Source organism: Malus domestica, chromosome 15 (genome assembly GCF_042453785.1).
Source record: "Malus domestica chromosome 15, GDT2T_hap1".
Classification (NCBI taxonomy): domain Eukaryota; kingdom Viridiplantae; phylum Streptophyta; class Magnoliopsida; order Rosales; family Rosaceae; genus Malus; species Malus domestica.
The window spans coordinates 55,424,766-55,437,053 of NC_091675.1; the positions used below are offsets into that span (position 1 = coordinate 55,424,766).

General features: G+C 40.4%; 1 pseudogene; it reads left to right on the forward strand.

Annotated features, from left to right (window-relative positions):
* The first annotated feature begins 10,558 nt into the window (after window positions 1-10,558).
* On the forward strand, window positions 10,559-11,009 carry LOC114821456 (small ribosomal subunit protein uS19x-like; annotated as a pseudogene).
* Window positions 11,010-12,288: the final 1,279 nt, after the last annotated feature.

A 12,288-nucleotide genomic window follows, 5' to 3' on the forward strand; every position in this document is an offset into this window, starting at 1 on the left:
TAATTCAGAAACATGAAAAAACTAATGTATTTTGTATTGAGAATAAGGATCCAAAAATCTCCGAGTCTACATAGGTAGTTGATAGTTTTATTTCCCTTTTATTTGAACTTTTAAATAGTTTTTATAAAATCATAAGGTATTTTATTTTATTTACTAACATATGGGACTAAAAATATTAATCATATTTTCAAGTTTTTAATTGATACACACACACACACACACATATAATGAGCACCAAATAAAGATGTTGATGAGACTAAATTTGGAGACAAAATTTGCAAACTAAATGATGGGTCACCGATAGAATGAACACATTTATCAGCGCTTAAGTATAAACCAATCATTAACTTCTATGTCCTTTGGTGTCCAAAATTTTATCTCCAACATAACTCCTAGACCCATAAAGTGGGATGATGTTCTCAGTACCCGTATTCATTCTAAAATTTGCATTTCGGCCTCTTTTCTTTCAATTCGACAGTTTAAAAGTTTTGTATTCTTTTTATTTTTTTGGGATGACCTATGAGATATACAGTTGGATTTTTTGAGACATAACTCGTTGACCCATAAAGTGGGATGATGTCCTTATTATTCGTATTCATTCGAAAATCTGTATTTTGGCAATTTTTCTTTCAATTCAATTGTCTAAAAGTTTCGTATTCCTTTTACTTTTGAGGATGACCTATGCGATGTACAGTTCGATTTTTTGAGACATAACTCGTTGACCCATAAAGTTGGATGATGTTCTTATTACCCGTAATCATTTGAAAATTTGTATTTTGGGCTTTTTTCTTTCAAATCAAAGGTCAAAAAGCTTTGTATTCTTTTTAATTTTGGCAGAAATGATCTTTAAGGTATGACCTATGAGATGTACAATTGGATTTTCGAAGCGTAACTCATAGACCCATAAGGTGGGCTGATGTTCTCATTACCTGTATTCATTCGAAAATCTGTATTTCGGGCTTTTTTCTTTCAATTTAACAGTCTAAAAGTTTCATATTCTTTTTATTTTTGGCAAAGATGATTGTTAAGGGATGTCCTATATGATGTATAGTTGGATTTTTGAAACATAACTCGTAGACCCAGAAAGTGGGATAATGTTCTTAGTACCCGTATTCATTCGAAAATATGTATTTCAGGATCTCTCCTTTAAATACAACAATCTAAAAGTTTCGTATTCTTTTTATTTTTGGCAGAGATGATCTTTAAGGGATGACCTATGAGATGCATAGTTGGATTTCGAAACATAAATCGCAGGCCCATAAAGTGGGATGATGTTCTCATTACTCGTATTAATTCGAAAATCTGTATTTTGTCTTCTTTTCTTTCAGTTCAACAGTCTAACAGTTTGAAATTTTTTTTTTTTTTCCAGAGATGTGTTTAAGGGATGACCTATGAGATGTATAGTTGTATTTTCAAAACATAACTCGTAGACCCATAATGTAGGATGATGTACTCATTACCCATATTCATTCGAAAATATGTATTTCGAGCTATTTTCTTTCAATTCAACAGTCTAAAGTTTTCGTATTCTTTTACTTTTGGTAGGGATGATCTTTAAGGATGACCTATGAGATGTACAATTGGATTTTCAAAACATAACTCGCAGACCTATAAAGTTGAATGATGTTCTCATTATCCGTATTAATTCGAAAATCGGTATTTCGGCCTCTTTTCTTTCAATTCAATAGTCTAAAGTTTCGGATTCTTTTTATTATTTTTGCAGAGATGATCTTTAAGGGATGATCTATGAGATGTACAGTTGGATTTTTAAAACATAACTCGTAGACCCATAAAGTGGGATGATGTTTTCATTACCCGTATTCATTCGAAAATCTGACTTTCGAGCTCTTTTCTTTGAATTCAACAGTTTAAAATTTTTATACTCCTTTTAATTTTGGCAGGGATGATCTTAAAGGATGACCTATGAGATTTACAGTTTGATTTTTGAAACATAACTCGCAGAGCCATAAAATGGGATGATGTTTTCATTACCCGTGTTCATTAGAAAATATGTATTCCTGGCTTTTTCTTTCAATTCAACAATCTAAAAGCTTCGTATGCTTTGAAATATAATCATATCTACTATTTTCAGATAATTATACAGGTTTTACGGCAAGGGGTTACTACTTTTGATAGTGAAATGGTTTAGAAAAGCTTTGTTTTTGCCCACTCATACTTTCTGTTTTGTGCCCCTCCAGGTTTTAGGTAAGAGTGCTCGTTGGTGGCTCAAGAGGATTTCACGGCAGCTCTGACAGATTATCGCTAAAGTAGGACCATTTTTAGTATTGTATAATGAGTATTCGTCCTGCTGGACTGCACTTAGGCTACATGCGCTCTGGTTATGTATAGTCACTTCTATTATCGCACTTTCACCTTATCTCATCTAGTGTTTTAGTCCGTTGGTTTTTATTTATTCGAATTTCTTATATCATTATTGCTTCCGCACTGTGCACATGACTACGTCACCCTCACGTGACGGCCAGCATGCCTCGATATTAAGTTGGGGTGTGTCAACATCATCCCACTTTATGGGTCTACGAGTTATGTTTCAAAAATCCAACTATATGCCACCCCTCGGCATGTGTTCTTTTACGCTTGTCTCCACATGCTTCCTTGTATCCTTCTCACTTGCCCTATCTGTTCCTCAGGCATATGTGGTATCTTATCTGGAAGCATAAGATGTTGAAGATGAGTACTCGAGCGCAATGCCAAGTAAGTAATCAGGTAAGGGGTTCCAGGCAGTGGGTTCCTGACTGGAAGCTTGATTCTAAGTGCTGACTGATTGCTCTCTTTCTTCTTGTCTTGCATGTAAGAACAAGGCCAAAGGAAAAGATGGGGAAAAAGTATGATATGGGATACTCTTACTTTTAACCCTGATGATATGAGATACTCTTGCTCTGGTGTGGCTTGTTTGCAAAAGTATTATCCGGAGGAAAAGAAGCTGAGTATTTCCAGAGACTTTGCTGAGAGTGCCCTCTCGGATGTTAAGAAAAGTTGAGCATTTTTTTTATTTGCAGGTTTGCTTGGCTGTGGAGGATGGAGGTCGACATATATAGGAGTCTCCCTAACAACAAGTAGCAATGCTATTCCTTTACCCTTCTTGGTCATAGCAATGTAGTGGGAGCTGCAAGCTTCACATGTTTTAACTTTGTCAGAGCACTTTGAAAAAGTGGTCTGTGGTATCTGGAAAACTGATGTTGCGTGTGAAGATTGCAAATAAGCTTTATCCAAGGAAATCTAGCTCTCAAAGTTCGGAGAGCGGTGCCTATTCGGTTTTCAAACAAGCAATCCTGTCGGGGAGTCTGGCTCTCGAGATTCATAGAGCAGCGTCTCTTTAATTTTTAAGAAAGTAATCATGTTGGGAGTCTAGCTCTCGAGATTCGGAGGGAGGTGCCTCTTTGATTTTTGAGCACGTAATCCTATTGGAAGTCTGGCTCTCGAGATTCGGAGAGCGGTGCCTCTTCGATTTTTGAGAAAGCAATCCTGTTGGGAGTCTGACTCTTGAGATTCGAAGAGCAGTGTCTCTTAGATTTTTGAGAAAGTAATCCTGTTGAGAGTCTAGCTCTCGAGATTCAGAGGGCGGTGCCTCTTCGATTTTTGAGCAAGCAATCTTGTTGGGAGTGTTTTCTCGAATGTGAGTAAAGGTTAGGCATTTTTGCCAGTCTGCCTTGCCACGGAGTACGGAGGTTGACACACATTGGGATTTTCTAGTTATCAAGCAGTGGTGCTATTCCTTTGCCCTTGTGGGTAATAGTAGGGTAGCTGGACCTTCAAAAAATATGTGTCTAAAATTTGTCAGAGATCTTTGGCAAAGTTATATGTGATACCTGAGGAGCTGATGTTGTGTGTGGAAAGTGGTGCCTCTTCGGAATCTGGAGAGTGGTGCCTCTTCGATTTTTAAACCAACGACCATGTTACCCTTTTTTTTATAAGGGCACCAGTGGTGTGCAAGAAGTACATTAAGAGAGTTATTGCTTGTAGGAATTTTCCCTTTACTTTAGAGATTTATTGCACTTATTTCTCCTTTATCATTTCTGAGAATGTCTGGCCTATCCGACCGTCGTTTTGACTTGAACTTTGGTGAAGAGGCAGCCATGCCTTCTCAAGACAACATATGGCGCCCATCCTTCTTATCCCTTACTAGTCCTCTTACTGTTGGGGACTTTATGATGAAGAATGATATGACCGTTGCGGTGGTGGCCAGGAACCTTCTCACTCCCAAAGATAACAGACTACATTCTAAACGGTCTGATGAGTTGGCTGCTAAGGATTCTCTGGCTCTCAGTGTTCAGTGTGCAAGTTCTATGTCTAATATGGCCAACGCCTATTTGCTCGAACCCACCAAGTTAAATCATTGGCGGCTGAAGTGATAAGTCTCAAACAAGAGATCAGAGGGCTCGAGTATGAGAATAAACAGTTGCACAGGCTCACACATGACTATGCTACAAACATGAAGAGGAAGCTTGACCAGCTGCAGGAATCTGATGGTTAGATTTTGCTTGATCATCAGAGGTTTGTAGGTTTGTTCCAAAGGCATTTATTGCATTCGTCTTCTGGGGATGTACCACGTAATGAAGCTCTGAATGATCAACCTTCGGTGCTTCCTCCTTCTGGGGTTCTGTCCAGTACTGATGCTCTGAATGATCACCCTCCGGTGCGTACTCTTTCTGGGGCTCTACCGACTGCTGAGACTTCTCATGAGCAACCTTTGTGAAGGCTCCCTCTTGTTTGTTTATTTTGATTCATGTATATGTACATATTTGTAACTTAACGGAGATATCAATAAACAAGCTTTGCTTCATTTCAACGTATTGTGTTAAATACACCAAGGCCTTCTTCACTAAGTTCTTTTAGTTTTTTTCTTTTGTTGAAGCTTGTATGTTAAACCTTTGAGAGTGAAGCATGTGTGTTGAGGTAGTGCTCCCTTAATTTCCCGAGTGAGGAAAACTTCTCGTTTGGAGACTTGAAAAATCCAAGTCACTGAGTGGTCGTGAGACTTCTGAGTATCAAGGTGCAGTAGCATATGGTAGGTGTCCCCCAAGTCTCCGGTCGAGGGAGTTGACGAATGAGGCATTTCCTTTCTAAGTGGTAGCCCAAAACTCCTCCTTCATATATATTTGTTATGAAAGTTGTTAGGCCCAAAGAAGAGGAGGCCTAGGCAATTTTTTTTTTTTCGAATTTTCGAATTTTCGAATATTTTTTTTTTGAATTTTTGAATTTTCGAATTTTCGAATTTTTGAATTTTCGAATTTCCAAAAATATATATGTATATATTTTAAGCTTTGTCGGTAAAGCTTTGGTGTTGAAACCGTGAATTGATTTTGCTTCACACTATCTAATCAAGATAGTGTGAAGCTTTTGTGTGTCAAGCTTTTGTGGGTCAAGCTTTTGTAGGTGAAGCTTTTATGGGTGAAGCTTTTGTGTTGAAGCTTTTGTGGGTGAAGCTTTTGTATTGAAGCTTTTGTAGGTGAAGCTTTGGAGTTGAAGCTTTTGTTGGGTACCATGAATTGATTTTTCTTCACACTATCTTGATCAAGATAGTGTGAAGTTTTTGAGAATTTGTAGTTGTCCTCCATTGATGAAGCTTTTGTTGGTGAAGCTTTTGTTGGTGAAACTTTTATGGGTGAAGCTTTTGTTGGGTACCATGAATTGATTTTGGTTCACACTATCTTGATCAAGATAGTGTGAAGCTTTTGAGATTTTGTAGTTGTCCTCCATTGATGAAGCTTTGTTGAATTTCCTTTTTTTTTTTTTTTTTTTTTGGGAAACTAGAAATTTGAAAATGCGGGAAGGACAACATATACAAATTTTTCTTTCACACTGTTGAGCAAGAGATTGTGATGCAAGCCACACTTTGTAGTAGTCGAAGGTTTGGATGAACCATATAAATTGAATTTGCTTCGAAGGTTAGAGAATTGTAGTTGCCCTCCATTGCTTCGAAGCTTTTGTTGGCACCATAAATTGGTTTTGCTTCACACTGTCTTGATCAAGAATGTGTGAAGCTTTTAAGAATTATGGTTGAACTTCTTTGATGAAGCTTTTGTTGGCACCATAAATTGGTTTGCTTCACACTGTCTTGATCAAGATTGTGTGAAGCTTTTGAGAATTGTGGTTGCCCTCCATTGATGAAGCTCTTGTTGGCACCATAAATTCATTTTGCTTCACATTGTCTTGATCAAGAGTGTGTGAAGCTTTTGAGAATTGTGGTTGAACTCCTTTGATGAAGCTCTTGTTGGCACCATAAATTGGTTTTGCTTCACACTGTCTTAATCAAGAGTATGTGAAGCTTTTGAGAATTGTGGTTGCCCTCCATTGATGAAGCTCTTGTTGGCACTATAAATTGATTTTGCTTCACACTGTCTTGATCAAGAGTGTGTGAAGCTTTTGAGAATTGTGGTTGAACTCCTTTGATGAAGCTCTTGTTGGCACCATAAATTGGTTTTGCTCCACACTGTCTTGATCAAGAGTGTGTGAAGCTTTTAAGAATTGTGGTTGAACTCCCTTGATGAAGCTCTTGTTGGCATCATAAATTGGTTTTGCTTCACACTGTCTTGATCAAGAGTGTATGAAGCTTTTGAGAATTGTGGTTGCCCTTCATTGATGAACCTCTTGTTGGCACCATAAATTGGTTTTACTTGACACTGTCTTGATCAAGAGTGTGTGAAGCTTTTGAGAATTATGGTTGAACTACTTTGATGAAGCTCTTGTTGGCACTATAAATTGGTTTTGCTTCACACTGTCCTGATCAAGAGTGTGTGAAGCTTTCTACGAGTTGTAGTGTTTGCATTGTTAAATAGGGGAAATGTTTAAAGCAGATGCAAAAGGGCTGAATAGCTTGATCTTCGTATGCCATGCACTGAAGTTGTTGTTGGCTTGCAATAAGACTTTGTTGGTGACTATAACTCTTGTTGGGCATAATTGCTCCCCTAGTTCAATTGTCAAGCTTGAGGGTTTTTAATTATTTGTGAATGCTAGGAGTTCATATGTACAAGTTGTACAACTCGTCTTCTGGTAGGTGGAATGAATGGTGAGTTGCTTTCATCACTTGGTTGGTGGTACGAAGGTGAGTTCCTTCATCACCTTTGATCACATTTTATAACCTGGTTGGTGGCACAAGGATGAGTTCCTTCTTCCCCTGGTTGGTGGCATGAATGGCAAGTTGCTAAATGATATTAGAGTATGGGTTGTACATTTCATCACCTGGTTGGTGGCATGAAGATGAGTTCCTTCTTCACCTGGCTGGTGGCATGAGTGGCAATTTGCCAAATGATATTAGAGTATGGGTCGTACATTTCATCACCTGGTTGGTGGCATGAAGTAGAGTACGGGTTGTACATTTCATCACCTAGTTGGTGGCGTGAATGGCAAGTTGCCAAATGATATTAGAGTACGGGTTGTACATTTCATCACCTGGTTGGTGGCATGGAGATGAGTTCCTTCTTCACCTGGTTGGTGGCATGAGTGGCAAGTTGCCAAATGATATTAGAGTACGGGTTGTACATTTCATCACCTAGTTGGTGGCATGAAGGAGAGTACGGGTTGTACATTTCATCACCTGGTTGGTGGCATGAAGATGAGTTCCTTCTTCACTTGGTTGGTGGCATGAGTGGCGAGTTGCCAAATGATATTAGAGTATGGGTTGTACATTTCATCACTTGGTTGGTGGCATGAAGGAGAGTACGGGTTGTACATTTCATCACCTGGTTGGTGGCATAAAGATGAGTTCTTTCTTCACATTTCATCCCCTTGTTGGTGAGAATAAAGGCAAGGTGTCTAGGCATATTGTAGCAAGTGTCGAATGACACAAAGTATGTTGTCTAAATCACCTCTTTATTGAATTCATGCCAAATAGTCTTTGTTACATAGGATGCCGAACGGCTGAAGCTTAACACTTGTACAATGTGAGTTTACTTGTAATAGTACTTCAAGTGATCAGCGTTCCATGGATGGGCAAGGGTCTTGCCATCGGAGCTTCTAAGCTTGTAGGAGCCAGGGCGACTGATGCCAACAACTTCAAACGGTCCATCCCAGTTTGGACTAAGTGTTCCTTCACTCGGGACTCTGTCGTAGAGTAATCTTTTCTTCAATACCCAATCCCCTACTTTGGAAGAACGAGGTTTGACCCTTGAGTCATAGTAGTTGGAGATGCGCTGCTTGTAGGCAACATTCCTCAAGTGAGCCTGGTTTTTGTGTTCCTCGACTAGATCTAAGTTGAGGGTAAGTTGTTTTTCATTTTCGCTTTGCACGTAGTTCTAGACTCGGTACGTTGCTTGCTCAAGCTCAAATAGGACAACTGCCTCTGTACCAAAAGCAAGCGAGAATGGGGTTTCTCCTATTGATGCCCGATACGAAGTGCGATATGACCAAAGAACTTGGGGCACAAATTCTGGCCAATAACCTTTAGCCTTGTCCAATCTGGTTTTTAAAGTTTGCTTGATTATTTTGTTGACAGCTTCAACTTGTCCATTAGACTAGGGATGAGCTGGGGAGGCAAAACATAAGTTGATGTTGAACTTAGAGTAGAACATTCTGAACTTATTGTTGTCAAACTGTCGCCTATTGTCGGTGACTATCGCATTGGGAATGTCGAATCTGGAAAGGATGTTTTTCCAAACAAAGTCTTATATTTTTGCCTCAGTAATGGTTGCCAAGGGTTCTACTTCGGCCCACTTTGTGAAGTAGTCAACTGTAATGATTGCATAGCAAACTTTGCCCTTCCCTGTAGGCATTGGGCCGATCAAATCAAGTCCCCATTAGGCGAAGGGCCAAGGGCTGATCATAGGAGTGAGCGGCTCGGGAGGGGAGAGAGGAATAGTTACGTAGCGTTGACACTTATCACATGAGCGGGATATTCTGATGGCATCTTGATGGAGTGTTGGCCAGTAATATCCTTGGTGAAAAGCCTTGTGTTCTAGGGATCGAGATCCAGCTTGATCTCCGCATACTTCTTCATGTATTTCCTGAAGAACAGTTTCCGCCTCTGCGGGTGTAAGCCATCTTAGGTATGGTAGGTTAAAATCCCGCTTGTAAAGTTGGTCATTAATGATCAAGTAACGGGTAGCCTTGCCTCGAATTTGCTTAGCTTAGACTTTGTCATTTGGAAGGGTGCCATGAGTAAGGAATCTATAAATCAGGGTAATCCAACTATCCCCCTATTGTAAGTTGCACACTTCTGCAGCCATGGTGCTTGGTGTTGCCAACAATTCGACCTGAATTTTTCTCCCAATCTTGTCTTCCACCGCTGAAGCGAGGCGAGCCAAAGCATCTGCATGACTGTTTGCCGCTCTAGGAATTTGGGTGATCTGGTAGTGGAAGTGCTTGAGCAACAATTGTGTTTGTGCCAGATATGTTGCTATGGAGCTATCCTTAGCGTCAAAGTTGTTGGTGACCTGGTTAACCACCAATTGGGAGTCACTGAAGATATCAATTCGTTTAACCGCAAGGTGTTTGGCCAAACGTAAGCCTGCTATAAGGGTTTCATATTCGGCCTCATTGTTCAACACCTTGAATTTGAAACGAAGAGCATACTTCAATGCCACTTTGTCAGGGGTCGTAAGGACTAGTCCTACTCCACAACCCTATTTGTTGGACGAGCCATCAACATATAGGCTCCATGCTAGGGCTATTGGTTATATTTTCTAAGCTTCCGACGGTAATGAAACCACATTTTTAGGAGTAGAAACAATGTCAAAAGGATATGTGAAGTCGGCGATGAAGTTTGCCACTGCTTGGCCTTTATCAGCTGGCTTTGGTTGGTAGGAGATGTCAAACTCACCCAATGCTATCGCCCATTTGATCATTCACCCAGAAGTGTCAAAACTTTGGAGTATCTGTCAAAGAGGATGATTGGTAAGCACGATGATGGAGTGTGCTTGGAAGTAAGGGCGAAGTTTTCGAGCAGACATGACCAATGCTAGAGCCAATTTCTCAATGTTGGAGTATCGTGTCTCCGCATCTTGTAAGGTCTTACTAGCGTAGTAGACAGGCCGTTCGACATTACCATCCTTTCGAATGAGAACGGAGCTTACTGCTGAAGCTGATATCGACAGATAGATAATGAGAGTGTCAATAACCTCAGGTTAGGAGAGCAGAGGGGCTTTACTCATGTAGTCAACATCAAAACCCAAAAAATCATCCACAACATAGAAGAATGGGAAGCAAGAAACTGAGATGGTTTTTCATTGTGATGGCCTCACTGGTCGTGGCAACAATGGCAACAATTCTCCATTGATGAGAAAGGGTGTGCAGACCAGATGGCATCCCATCCACGGCGTCCATTCTTGCCTTCAACCTGGTAGCATCCTTGCAAAAGCAGGCTCCTCAAACGCAAAAAACCTGTTGTCATCTCAACTTTCCAGCGAGTCCAGGCTCCTCAGACATAAAACCCCACAAAACAGTGCGGTTATGGCCGAGATCAGCTTTTTGCAGCGATCGTCCTCAGTCAAATCCCGATATCATCTATCTCTCTCTTCCTATTTCAGCGACGTCAAAGCTAGCCTCAGGCAACTCCACTAGCAGCAACAATCACCGCCGTCGCCGGAATAGAGAAAACCCACTTCCTCTGCAACTCCACCAATCGCCGACCTCTCTACGAATTAGGGTTTCTCTTCGTCTTCGGCAAACATGGCGGATGTGGAGGCTGATGTTGCGGGGGCAAGAATACCAAAGAAGAGGACGTTCAAGAAGTTCAGCTTTAGAGGCGTCAATTTGGATGCGCTTGTCGACATGTCGATTGATGAGCTTGTTAAGCTCTTTCCTGCTATAGGGCTCGCAGAAGGTTCTAGAGAGGTTTGAAGAGAAAGCCAATGGCTTTGATCAAGAAGCTGCGCAAAGCGCCTCATATTTGGTTATGACATCGGAATTTCAGCTTGTTTCCGCAACAATTGCCTGCGCACTTTATTTACGTTATTTACATTATTTACATTTTTTACAGCTGGAGTACACCAGCTTGTTCAAACAGCAGAAAAAGAAAAAAAGGAGGCATATATACGAAAGTTGCTAAATGGTGAGGCAGATCTTGTCAGCAAGGTTGAAAGAAATATTCCCAAGGATGACCCAAGAAACCTAGCTATGATAGCTGATAATTGCATGCGCACTTCCTCAACCAATACGGAAAGCGTTGTCTGCCATTTACCAAAAGAGAAAAGAGAAAGCAAAAGCAGAAAGCAAAAGAGAAAGCAAAAGCAAGGAATAAACACCCCACCAAAATGATGTAATTTATTTTTATTATCTTTCGGAGACATCTGTATAAACCCAATCAGAGAGTAATATGTATAAACCCCATCATAGGGTAATTTAAAAAAAAACGGAAAAACCCAAAATAAATGGGCTGGAATGTTGTGTAGAGGGCGAAGGCCCATAAGCCCAAAATAGCTCCAACCAGGCGATCAAAAATACGCCTGGTACTTCCAAAATTATTCGGCAACCCGCTGCTATTATCACCAACCAAGTGACCAAAAGTACGCCCAGTACTCCAAAAATTATTCGGCAACCTGCCGCTATTACCACCAACTAGGTGATGAAATGTACAACCCGTACTCTAATATCATTTGGCAACTAGCCATTGATGACACCAACCAGGTAATGAAATGTACAACCCGTACTCTCCTTTATGCCACCAACCAAGTGACCAAAAGTACGCCCAGTACTTCATATTATACATAAGCATTACTCATGTCAATCATACATAAACATTCATGAGCATCACTCATATCAATCATACATAAACATTCATGAGCATCACTCATGTCAACGTCCATGAGCATCACTCATGTCAATCAAACATTCATGAGCATCACTCATGTCAATCAGCTTCAAAAGCTTCATTTACAAAATCTTTAGCTTCAAAAGCTTCATTTACAGAGCTACAGCTTCAAAGCTTCACTTACAAAGCTTCAGTGAAGGGTATACAAATACAGCATCCGAACAACCGCCACTTCGGCCCATACATGGATTCAATTTGAAGTCTCCAGCCAACAGACTCTATTGACTGAAGACTTGGGGGACTACATTATGTACCATATATTGGGCCTCAACTGGGCCTCATGAAAAATACTTGGGGGACTCTAGCCCATCATTCATGTATTGAGGAATGAGCCCTTATTCTATAAAAGGGACTCCCTCACCACCATTAGAGAGCATTAACTTTAGCCCGTATTTATGTATTGAGGAGCGAGCCCTTATTCTATAAAAGGGACTCCCTCACCATCATTAGAGAACATCGCCGCCTACTGAGCAACCGCCTCACCGCGAGCATCAAATCTAGCACATATTTATGTATTGAAGAGC